We start from the raw sequence: 12,713 nt of genomic DNA on the forward strand, positions 1-12,713 counted from the left end.
TCTGAAATTACTTCGATAACGAGAAGCTCCATTGTTACACTGGATAACATAACATTTTCAGGAGGCATATCAAATAGAGTTTAAAATCCCATGAAGGTCAAAGCTATCAGGAAAGGAACTGAATGCCAATGCACTTGTCAACAGAGATCATTCAAGTGACAATACTCCTTTTCACTCTGTATGGAAAGGCATAAGCTAACTTCTAATACATGAGAGTTAGAAAGTAACTTCCTTAAAGGGCAGGTTATTGCATAATTTTCCATTTAATGGTTTATTACGCATTCATTGCAAATATCTGCCACCAGCCACAGTTGGTGACAAGATCTTGTACTAGCTGGATTACGGGCCAGGTCTGACATGACAATCCCTGGGTTCCTCATCTGCAGCATGACTCAATGTACACAGATAAGAATGAAAAAGTGGCAAACTCTGCCCCATTCCTGCTTAAGAGTAATTTTTAACACCTCCTCCTCAGACTTTAATAGGTCTTCCTCCACCTCCTCATGACTTCCACAAACTTCATTGTCCTTATCCTTATTGAGTGACAAGAAATATTGTTAGTTGACTCATCATCACCTCTGTTGCCCAAGGCACTTGGCATCAAGCACCTTGCATGATACCTTAGTCCCTCTTGGAGTTTTGAAGTTGACTAAGCTGTACGTAATGCAAACATTTTAACAACTGCTAAAAAGAACTGCTCAAGTTGGAGGTTGGTAGCTGCAAGGAAGATAATGGTTCCTACCTATAGTTAATACATTTATCTATCTTTGTGCCCATCATTCCAGGAGAATCCTCACTTGCAAGGTTAGGCAGCTTTAGTGCCCTAAACTATAGCATGCACTGAAAGGGGGGAAAATTCTCTCTAACTCATCTGAAAGCTTTGCAGCCCCAGAAAAATGTTTAACTATAAAAGGACTCTGGTTCTAGTTTGTGTGAACCCCAAACTAAGTAATTTCATATGATCTGGAAACTCAGAACAAAAGATTTGCACAGCTGTAATGCTAGTGAGGGACATAGCCAGAACTGGTTTATTGTCAAGGGTGGCAGTTTTAGAGGGCATCCCTGAGTTAAAATGACAGAGCCATAACAGTGAAGGAAGGCAATAGGCAAATTTCTCCATGCAGCTCTGTCAATGTATCTGAATCCGTACAAGCAAAATACTTGTTATGGAAGTACCGAACCTCTTCTGAGCACAGATGTCGAAGCATGAAGTGTAATCAGTGCACTGGTTTTGTAATGCTCACAAATGCATTCCCAGGACTAGCAAAATCATCCAACTCACTTAATTTGTGGCAGACTTTAAAAAAAACCTCAGAGAAATATTTGATAAAAATGTGTATATTTTGAAAAATCTGAGTACAGGCTTCTAAAAGTTCAAATAATCTACTGCATCCCATTTGATTTTTTTCCAAAGGCAAGGAAATGAAAATAATTGAGTACTTGGCATTTATAAGATAAGAGTAGCCTTATGGTTTTCTAGCAGTCACATACATGTAGGCAACAGGGCTTTCCCCCCCACATACTCTGAACTCTCTATTGTGAGCATAACTGCGACTGTAATGACTCACAGGCTGAAAAAAAATTCTGCTGCTGACAAACACTAATATTAACCCAAAAAGAAAGTGGGAGAGAGAATGTTATGTGTGACTGAAGAAAGTGTAGGCAAGGTGATTATTAGAGGGAGTTGTTTCCTGAGGGATACATTCAGAATAAAGGAAAAATATAAAAGTTTAAGCCACTAAGCTATGAAGAATAGTTTTTTGTTATAATTATTAACCTTGTGCTTAGAGAGATTAAGAAGAAAGAACTAGTAACAAAGCTGGAATATATTCTCTGTTTCTGATCTCTTAGCATGAGAGAGAAATTATAATAAATAAAGGTTGCAATAAAATGCAGAGAACTGTTCAAATAAGTATCTCATAGCACTTTACAATGCTATAAAATATTACGGACAATGTTTTCAAACACTCCTCTCAATATTGGAAGTCTCCAGTCAGGATGTTCTGCTCAAGACAACTGTGAATTGCAAGATGGGCAGCTAAAATTGGAGGCCTCCAAAATTTGTAGATGCTTCTGAAACCTCAACCGTAAGACGAGAGTCTGAAAATATCCAATTATAAAAAGATCTTGGGTGATGTTCTGGCCCCATGAAGGTCAATGGGAGTTTTACCATTCACTTCAGTGGTGTCAGGACTTTGTCCCTATAGTTTAGTCCTGAAAACATTTTAGAGGATCTTAAAAGACTTGAGAGGGAGACTGAAGGACAATGAACGGAACTATATGCCAGGATTGCCTGTGACAGCAGTGGACAGGTCTCAATAGACCAAGAGGTCCTGAGAGAGTAGATATACTGTGTATGAAAGGGGTCCAGGCTACAGTGGCAATGTAGAATACTTTTTGTTTTCGGGAACGGAGTCTGAAGAGATGTATATGTGATAAACTCATTAGGGTGGAGAGATTCCAGGGAAGTTCATGAGGCACACATTGCTAATAAACCAAATCATACAGTCTTTATGCTGGCAGAAGTTATTTTGAATTCAGTGGTCTCTTCATCATCATCATTCTCTCCCATGAAGAAATGTGCAGGAGAAGGCCTGAGGAGATAGACAGCTCCACAAACGTACCTACTTCACCCCCACAGATGAAGACTCCGGTGTTTGTGTGTGTTAGACGGGGGGAGGGATTGACCAGGAGTGATTAAACCTGACCACCGGGAGACAGCAGGGTTTGTGTAAGGACCGCATTCCCCCAAGCAATACATTGCAAGCATATAGGGCAGCCTACAGCAGCTGAATGAATCCTTGCCTTATGTCCTCCTGCCAGCTTCTTGGAGCTCATTCTCCAGCAGAGCCATTTCAGAAGTTTCCCCAGGAAAGCGGAGAGCTGGAGACAATCTATAAAGCCCCAGATCCTCATCTCCATGCCGTTCTGAGAGGGAATCACTGGATCTCAGTCTCACCTGCAGACTCTTCCTATCTGTAGAGGAGGCTGAGACATAGTTTTAAGAAATAATACAGTACACTGGTGCCTCTAATTTGATATTAGTAAATATACCAAGGCTATTAGTGATGATCACAATCTTCACAGTGAAGGGAAAACAATGGAGTACAATAGAAACATGGCACCAAATGACATACTTCTATGGAAAGCGGCACTGTGAGCAGACTGTGCGTAGATCTGGTCTTAGCAAGTGGCCTGTAGTAAACAGGATGAGCAATTTTGAAATAACTGAGCATCTGGACACAAAGTACAGTGACATGAACACACTTGGTAGCTTACACATTGCAATCTGGGTAGAACAAAATACAGGAACTCCGAGAGCCTAGCTTTAGGCAAGGCAGCAGCGGCAGGGGAGGGACTGTGGGCTTTAGACTACAGCTATCACCCAGCAGCCTATTTCAAACAGGGGAAGAGGAGGTTACTGAAGCTCTAATCCCAACCCCAGTTCTGCCTACAAAGCTCCTGATTGGCTTGAATGTAGCAGAATGAGCCAGAATGACAGAATGAGACAATGGATACTGTCCAGAGCATCTGAGAGAATACTTGACAGGTTATCACTGTCAACCCTGCCTCCTTGCCTGACTCCTATTCCTGCCTCCCAGCCTGCTCCTTGCCCTCCTTATCCCAGATCCCTGTCTGGCCCCAGTTCCTGCTTTCCTGCCTTGCTCCTGATCCCTGCTTCTTTGCCTACTCCTGGCTACTAACTATGACTTTGACCCTTGACTTAATCCTTGACTCTGGTTTGCCCTTTGGCTTGCCCTCTGACTAATCTGTCTCCAACAGATTCCCAGCTCTAACCATGAGGCATGACCACCCATGTCCTGGTTCTTGTAGCATTATTGGACCTTCAAGTAGGCTCAGATGCAGCTGGACCTGAGAGAGCTCCCTGTACTTCCAGGGGCACAAGTACCTCAGAACAGCCATACTGGGTCATACTAAAAGTCCATCCAACTCAGTATCCTGTATTCTGACAGTGGCCAATGCCAGATGCCCCAGAGGGAGTGAACAGAACAGGTAATCATCAAGTGATCCCTCAACTGTCAACCAATCACAGCCCCTGACAAACAGAGGCTAGGAACACCATTGCTAGCCATGCTGGCTAATAGCCATTGATGGACCCAACCTCCATGAATTTAATCTAGTTATTTTTGAACTCTGTTAAAGTCCTGGTTTTCACAACCTCATCTAGCAAAATGTTGTGTAACCTGGTGAACTGCCTTCACACAGACAATAGAGCATTGCAGGAACAAAACACAACTGGCCACTGAGAATCAAGAGAGAGTGCTGTGCACCAGGCCCTTTGAGCTTGCTGTCACCTGAGCTGCGGCCTCCTCTTCCTCTGCCCAAGCACTTTGATGTGAGCTACTCCTAATTACAAGGCTGCATGTACCAGCGCAACCTCTTGTTCTTGCTTTGACCTCAGATGTACTCCTTCAGTCAGTCAGGGAAAGGGAGGCTTGCTAGTTTGCCTGCTGACAGGGGAGAAGTTGGAATGGGCCTTCTCCCCTATGTGGGTACATTCCAGAGGTTGGTATCAATCATCTGTAACAAACCTGTCTGTATTTGTTCCACTGATGCTGCCTTGCAGACGCTCCAACAGGGTTGGGCGCAGATACTACCTATGCATCTCATTTCTACTGTCTCGTTTTGAATGTGGAATTGAATGAGGTGACCCAATTATTTTGATGGAGTTTGTGGAATGAGGTGAATCAAGGATGAACTGGCCCAAATTGAACTCCGTCCCTTCCTCCCCCAAAGGTTCTTGACACCTTCATAGATCTTGTTATCTGGTTCAACATATGATCTATGTGGGTGATGGGAAGAAAGAAGAGGGGCATCACAACAGCGCCCCAGCTATTGGATTCTGCTCCACCAGTTGAGCTGATGAGGGTTCGACCTGGCCCACTGGCAGTTCACCTCTGAGACAGATTGGCAGTGGTACCTTAACCAGTGTTATTACTGTGGCGAGCTTGGCCATGTTATCTCCAGTTGCCCCACAAAGAGCCTATGCTGAATGTGCCTGGGAAACAAGTCAGACCAGCTCAGTGAAAGAAGCTAACCTGAGTGTCCTGGTGGTGGTCTCCTGAATATCAAACTGAGGTTCTGACTGGAAAACACATCAGTTCCAGATAGCTAGCACCACACTCACAATACCAGTTGAGTTGTAGTTGACAACTTTATTGGTGCCTAGGTGCACTACATATCTCCCTGCAGGTCATACCTAATGGAGATGATCAAGGGGTCTCTCTTATCCTCTGGGCCAGTGGCCCCACCATTCCCACTACTCCTGGGTATCTTGTTACCGGCCCTCCAGAATTTATCAACTGACAGGAACTAAAAGTCAGCTTTTTCCTCAGAATTCTTCCAGCAGTACTGCTTGACCCAGGAAATGAACTGCACAGTGTAGTTCTCTGGTAGTTGCAAAGCAGAATAGGTGGCCAGAACAGCCTCCCACTGATCCTATTCCTTGACTTCTATATAAATACAGGATTACAATAATGCCTTCAGCTCTCCTCCCCCCAACCATACCCTTCTTTCTGCCCCAACAGGGACTATGGTTTACCCAGTTGAGCTGGGCCAAACACAACCTGGGCCAAACACTCTGTTCAGGCCATGTCCAAACACAGACAAGCTAGTCACTCCACAATCTTATTTTCAGGAGAACTCAGCTAAGGTATCAAGTATCAGAGGGGTAGCCGTGTTAGTCTGAATCTGCAAAAGCGATGAGGAGTCCTGTGGTACCTTATAGACTAACAGATTTATTGGAGCATACGCTTTTGTGGGCAAAGACCAGACATGGATCTGATGAAGTGGTTCTTTGCCCATGAAAGCGTATGCTCCAATTAATCTGTTAGTCTATAAGGTGCCACAGGACTCCTCGTTGCTTTAGCTAAGGTATTTATTCACAAACCCCCTTGTCTACTTGGATGCCATTCTTCATTGTTTAAGAAAAAGGATGCCCTCAGCCTCTAACAATGTGTGAGCTATTAGGCAGTAAGTTAGATTGCTATTAGAAACCAATACCTGCTACCACTAATCCATGAGTTAATGGATTGCATGGTTTCTGCTCACCTTAAACACGGAGTTACACATATGAGGGAAGCATGCAACCTAGTACGTGTTAGGGCCGGGGACAAATAAAAACTGCCATTATTATTGCAACTTTGATTATCTTGTTATGCCCTTTGGTTTGACAAACACACCCATAACATTTCAACTTTTATTAATGATGAACTCCCAGACATTCTGTACCAATATGAGGTAGTTCACCTGGATGATACTATTTTTTGGACAATGCCGAAACACCACACCATACACACCTGTTCCATCCAAAAGAGGCTATGCTGACATGGCCTGTTTGCTAACCTAGTAAAATGCACCTTTGATTAGTTCACCATAGAATTCCCAGTGATCATCTTATCCCTTGTGGAGACTGAAATGGACCCATGCAAGATAAAGGCTACAGAACATTCATGAGCTACATTTCCTGGAGTTATCAAACAACTGTCCATCGTTCATTCTGGGATTCTGGGAGTGGATCACTTTCTTACTGCCCTTCTCCACAAAAACTCTAGATTCATCCAATCTCCTGTGGCCAAGCAGGCCCACAACAATTAAAACTCTCATTTATCCCCACTCCCATTTTGGTCCACCCTGATACCATGCAAGCCTTCATCATCAAAAGGGATGCCTTCCCACTTGGTGATTGGAGCAGTGCTATACCAAAGGCATGGTCCTTCAGCAGTTGTTTTACCAATGCACCGTTTACTCTAGAAAATTCAAATTTCTGGGCACCACCTTTCAAGAAAGATGTGGAGAAATTGGAAAAGGTCCAGAGAAGAGCAACAAGAATGATTAAAGGTCTAGAGAACATGGCTTATGGAAGAAGATTGAAATAATTGGGCTTGTTTAGTTTGGAAAGGAGAAGACTGAGAGGGGACATGATAGCAGTTTTCAGGTATCTAAAAGGGTGTCACAAGAAGGAGGGAGAAAAATCGTTCTCGTTAGCCTCTGAGGATAGGACAAGAAGCAATAGGCTTAAATTGCAGCAAGGGAGATTTAGGTTGGACGTTAGGAAAAAATTCCTAACTGTCAGGGTAGTCAAACACTGGAATAAATTGCCTAGGAAGGTTGTGGAATCTCCATCTCTGGAGATATTTAAGAGCAGGTTAGATAGACATCTATCAGGGATGATCTAGACAGTACGGGGTCCTGCCATGAGGGCAGGAGACTGGACTCGATGACCTCTTGAGGTCCCTTCCAGTTCTAGTGTTCTATGATTCTGTAAACCTGCAGAGCAAAATTAAGAATTTTTTGGCAAAACGTGTGGCAATTAAGACCACTTTCAAAGAGTCATACAATTATGCAGAAAGGATCTGTTACCCTATCCTGGTGCACAATCATCAAAAGCTAGATTATGTGCATAAAGCCAAAGCTTTGAACCAACAATAACATCAGTGGGCCTCGCTCTGTTTGCACTTTGGTTTTGTAACCGCCTTCCGTCCAGAACCAAAAAGAGCAAGATTGACGCTCTGTCCCAGAAGTGTTAAAGTGTTCCCCTACAGGTTTATGTATGTTCCCATTCCCGATGTCTGATTTGTAGACTACACCAAAGAATAAATGGACACAAATCAGATATTAGGAATGATAATACACATAAACCTGTAAGGAAACACTTTAACCTCCCTGGACACTCCATAATGGATTTAAAAGTAGCCATCCTTCCAAAAAAGAGTTTCAAAACCCAATTACAAAGGGAGACATCTGAACTGGAATTCATTTATAAATTCAATACCATCAATTTAGGATTGAATGAGGATCTTAACTGGTTAATGCACTCCACTCCACTCCAGTTCATCTGATGAAGTGAGTTTTACCCATGAAAGCCTATGCCCTAATAAATCTGTTAGTCTCTAAGGGTATGTCTACACTACCCTCCTAGTTTGAACTAGGAGGGTAATGTAGGCATACCGCACTTGCAAATGAAGCCCGAGATTTGAATTTCCCAGGCTTCATTTGCATAAGCGGGGAGCCGCCATTTTTAAAACCCCGCTGGTTCGAACCCCGTGCAGTGCGGCTACACGGGGCTCGAACTAGGTAGTTCGGACTAGGATTCCTATTCCGAACTACCGGTACACCTCATTCTACGAGGTGTACCGGTAGTTCGGAATAGGAATCCTAGTCCGAACTACTTAGTTCGAGCCCCGTGTAGCCGCGCTGCACGGGGTTCGAACCAGCGGGGTTTTAAAAATGGCGGCTCCCAGCTTATGCAAATGAAGCCCGGGAAATTCAAATCCCGGGCTTCATTTGCAAGTGCGGTATGCCTACATTACCCCGCTAGTTCGAACTAGCGGGATAGTGTAGACATACCCTAAGGTGCCACTGGATTTCTCACTGTTTTTGCTGATACAGACTAACACAGCTACCCCTCTGGGACTTTTGGTTTTCAAATCACTCTTTCTTACTTTGAAATGCAACTATCTTGTAAATTGTATAAAGACTTGCAGGATCAAGGCCTAATTAAAGATTCACTGTGGAAGATCTAATCGTGATTCTCTTTTCCAAATCCCTTAACTTTATATTAGCTCAGTCTTTTAGACAATACAGCTAAATAGAAATTGCTTCCAAAGAATACTGTCACTTACAGTGTGTTGCATGACTTGGATTTGTTTAAATTAAAACCATTCAGAAAAAAAAGCATGTATTCTGCACCTTGAGTTTACTAAGTTGCTGGAGAGACAAAAATTGCATTACTGATATGCATTCCTATGAACTCTACATAATAAAATGCATATGTTGACTGTAAAGTGTTATTTGACAGGACAAATATTTACCAGCAAAGACTGTACAATCTATGAGCAGGATTATCTAAATAATATCCAAGTTTTTCTGAGACTTCAGGGTCCCAAAGCTTATAATCTTAGTAAATTCCTAATCTTTTGAAGGGGAGAAAAATAAAGAAAAATGGAATCACATTTAGTTAGCCTAAAATATTGGATTGGATGGGGAGTTAGTTTTCAAAACTTAATTCGTAGCCCTATGAAGTCAGTGAAACGATTCCCATTGAAACTGATGATTTCTGGATCAGACCCCACGAATAAGTTTCCAGTTCTTTATGTGTTTTTGATGGGCCAAATCCTGCTCTTATAAACATCAATAGGAAAACACATTGGTGCAGGATCAAACTCTATGTCAGGAGTCATTTGTATGTTTGTACATTAGTCGCTATTGAAACATTAATATTTTTGGTGACCAAAGCTATCAAGTGGCCCCTTGTATTGAACGATCTATACACCAATTTTCCAAGGGACAAGATGCTAGCAAAAAGTGCAACCAGCATCCTCCTCACTCTTCTGCTTGACATGAACAATGCTCCTAGCAGCTGATAGCTTTAAGCTTGGGTCACATGCTGCAGTATGGCATTTGCTTCTCTGGGCTTTAGAAATTCTATATATATATATATATATATATATAAAAATTAAAAAAATCACTGGATTGAATGTAAAACCAGAACTTGTTTTAAGTTAATTTCTGATAGGTCTAACCAGTTTTTATTTATGTTCCCTCCACTAAGTGTCATTGAACAAGTTACCATTGCTTATATTCACTGCTGGTTTTCAAGGTTGTGCTGGGAATGGGAGGGGTGGAGGAAGCTGGTCTGATGGAGAATGTTGCACAACTGGAAAAGATAAAGCTTACAGCAGCTGTGGGATTACAAATCCTACAGCTGCAAAGATGAGTGTATTGTACAGGTCAATGTCTCTAAGGAGAGGTGAAGGTGTTAACTGCTGTTTACAGCCTCCCTTGCCTGCTAGAGAAATATCACTTTAATTTTTTGTCCCTTTCTATTTAAAAAAAAAAGTCTTCCAGAAAAATTCTCCACAATGTTTTCTTTTTAACACATCCAAAGCATCAGAAAAAGATGTCATTTAAGACAAATTCTGCCCATCCCTATGGCAACTAATGGAAGCATTTAATACTATATATACAAATGTAATTTGCTCCCCCGCCATTGCTAGTTATACTTTTCTTTTTATGCTAAAATTGCTCCATGTCGCCTACAATGTTTTGAAAATGCTCCTTTAGGGACATACATCACAGGTGCAGCGTCACAAAAGAGAGAGATCAAATGACCAATTAGAAAATGAAATATTGATCCTGAAAAAGCAATTGAGGAAATTAACAAATGTTAGATACATATACATCTGAAGGGTCTTGCAATTTTAGAAGACTCACTATTAACATCAGTGTGATTTCTGTGGTATCACATGCTAAAGATCAAGTTGTTAGAAACTACAGTATTTAAAACACAGGTTGAACCTCTCTAGTCTGGCATCCTCAGGACCTGACGGGTGCTGAATCAGAGAATTTGCTGATCCATCAGAGCTCAATATTGTGTAGCATTACCAACACTTCCACTGCTTATTGGGTTCTTAGAAGACCGTTGGGGGGTAAATTATAGCTAAATAACAGTATAGAACACTAAGAACCAGGACTGGTGGATGTAAATAAACTTAATCAGACTGTGGGAAAGTTGGGCACACCCACAATTAGTGGCCACCCACATAATTAAAATCATGCTGGATATTGCTGGACCAGAGAGTACTGGACTAGAGAGGTTCAATCAGTATTCTCGTGCAGAAATCAGATCAGTGTGTCGTGACAGGTAAGAAGTAACAATATTTAAAAGCTACCATGCAGTATCATTGTTTGGTTGCAGCTTCCTGAAACCCTTTTTCTTTCCAGCCCCTGAACTTAACTAAATTCAGATGAACTCATGGCTTAAGTATGAAAATGGAAGTGTGAAATTTAAGTGGCTGTTTCATATCCTTTCCCAGGATGAGAGAGAGGGGAGTATTTATAATATATTGTTGAGTGTTACGAGGCCATTGGTGTAAAGAATATAATGAAAATTAGTGCTTGACCATGCAAAATATATGTCTTGTATATTGCTTCTATCTGTGTTTCTATCTAGCATGCAATATACAGTACAATGTATCATTATTTAATTTAAACACATAATTAAATAATTCCTCCTCCACTCCTCCTCTTGAAATTGTGTAACATGCACAAAAAAACCATGTTGGGGTAGATTAAAAAACATGACATGACAGTGGTTTAAGAGCTATTGTAGCATTATTATGAATATGATTTTTTGCAGAAATGGCCTTTGGTATGTTGTTGCAATGATGAAAACTTATATAGATATTTTCAGGAGTGGGCTCTTTGTCAGTATGGTGTTATCTTAACTGAAGTATTCTAGTCATCAGAGTTCATCCCATTCATTTTTGAGTGTTATTCCACTGTTGCCTATATTTCTAAATTCTTTTCCAGAATAGGTGTGCTCTCTAAACAGGAAGATGTAAATAATCTCAAGCTAGTAGCCTCTCTCACCACTCCACAAAGCAAGAAGCTATGAGATAGCTAGCTTAATTGCAGACAGAGTAAGTAAGTATTTTGCCTCTTTTAATTAGGGACATCCAATACAAGCCAATGAGAAGAAGGTATTAATTATGTAATGCGAATGTTCTGCCAATATTTCTGGCAAGGGAAGTGCAGCTTCCCCAAGTGAAATATATTGATGTATGCCTGACTATACTGGTTTACCCTGCTGAGGATCTGGCTCTAAATTTTTTAATTTTCATGAAAGAATATGTTTTAAAACTTTCTTGTGTAAGTTCTCTCACCCCCACGTTATCTTAGATCATCATGCAAGCTGACATACCACCATGATATGGCTCAAAGATTCTAATGTCCTAGTTTTGGCAAGAGGAGGTTACTCACCTGATGCAGTAATTGATGTTCTTTAAGATGAGCACCTCTGTGGGTGCTCCGCTCCAGGGTAAAGTGTGTCCCTGCACTTCCACTAGGAGAGTTTTACAACAGTGTCTGTACGTGACACACATGCAGAGTGCCTGCTTCATGCATCACATCACTATTGTCTCAATAGCATGTGCATGGCCCGGACTCTTCAGTTCCTTCTGTACAATGGAGCCTACTCCAAACTCTTAAGTAGAGAGGAGGAGGGTGAGTCGTAGACAGGGCTGTCCCTACCAGTGTGCAAACTACATAGCTGTGTAGGGCCCCATGGAATTTGGAGCACCACATTACCTCAAATTTCATGGTGCCCTAGGCAGCTGTGTGCTGTATATATGGCAGCGCTGGCTCTAGTAACTATCTCCATCCCACAGCCTGCTCTCCCATGAGATGCACCCAGCAGGGCCATCCTTAGGGGGTGCAGGGCACAGGATAATCCCCCCCACAACTCCTCCCTGCCTCCATTCCACCCTTTCTCCTCAGCCTCTTCCCCCAAGCAACACAGCCAGGGAGATTAGCGGGGGTCGGGTCCAGCCCCTCAGTCACTGACCATGGTGGAAAGTGGAGAAACTTGGCCTGAGCCTTCTCCATTCCTCTGGATCCCAGCTGTGTTGCTTTGCTTCCCACCTCCAGTGAGTGCAGGGGGCAATTCCACCTATTCCTGCAAGCCCCCTCCCACGAGTGATATTGCTGGGAGCCAGGGGAGTGGATCAGGCTGGGGCCAGGTTGCTCTGTTTCCTGTGAGTGCGGGGACAAGACCAACTCCTGCTGTCTCTCTGCCCTACTTCTGCCCCCCATAGCTCCTTCCCTGACAGCCTCTGCAGAGGGGTTGGCCCTCCTGTGGAGATGCCACCCGTCCCTTCACTGTGGGTGGAGGTGCAGGTGCTTGGGCTGTG

This window comes from Pelodiscus sinensis, chromosome 2 (assembly GCF_052426305.1).
Source record: "Pelodiscus sinensis isolate ZL-2025 chromosome 2, ASM5242630v1, whole genome shotgun sequence".
Classification (NCBI taxonomy): Eukaryota; Metazoa; Chordata; order Testudines; family Trionychidae; genus Pelodiscus; species Pelodiscus sinensis.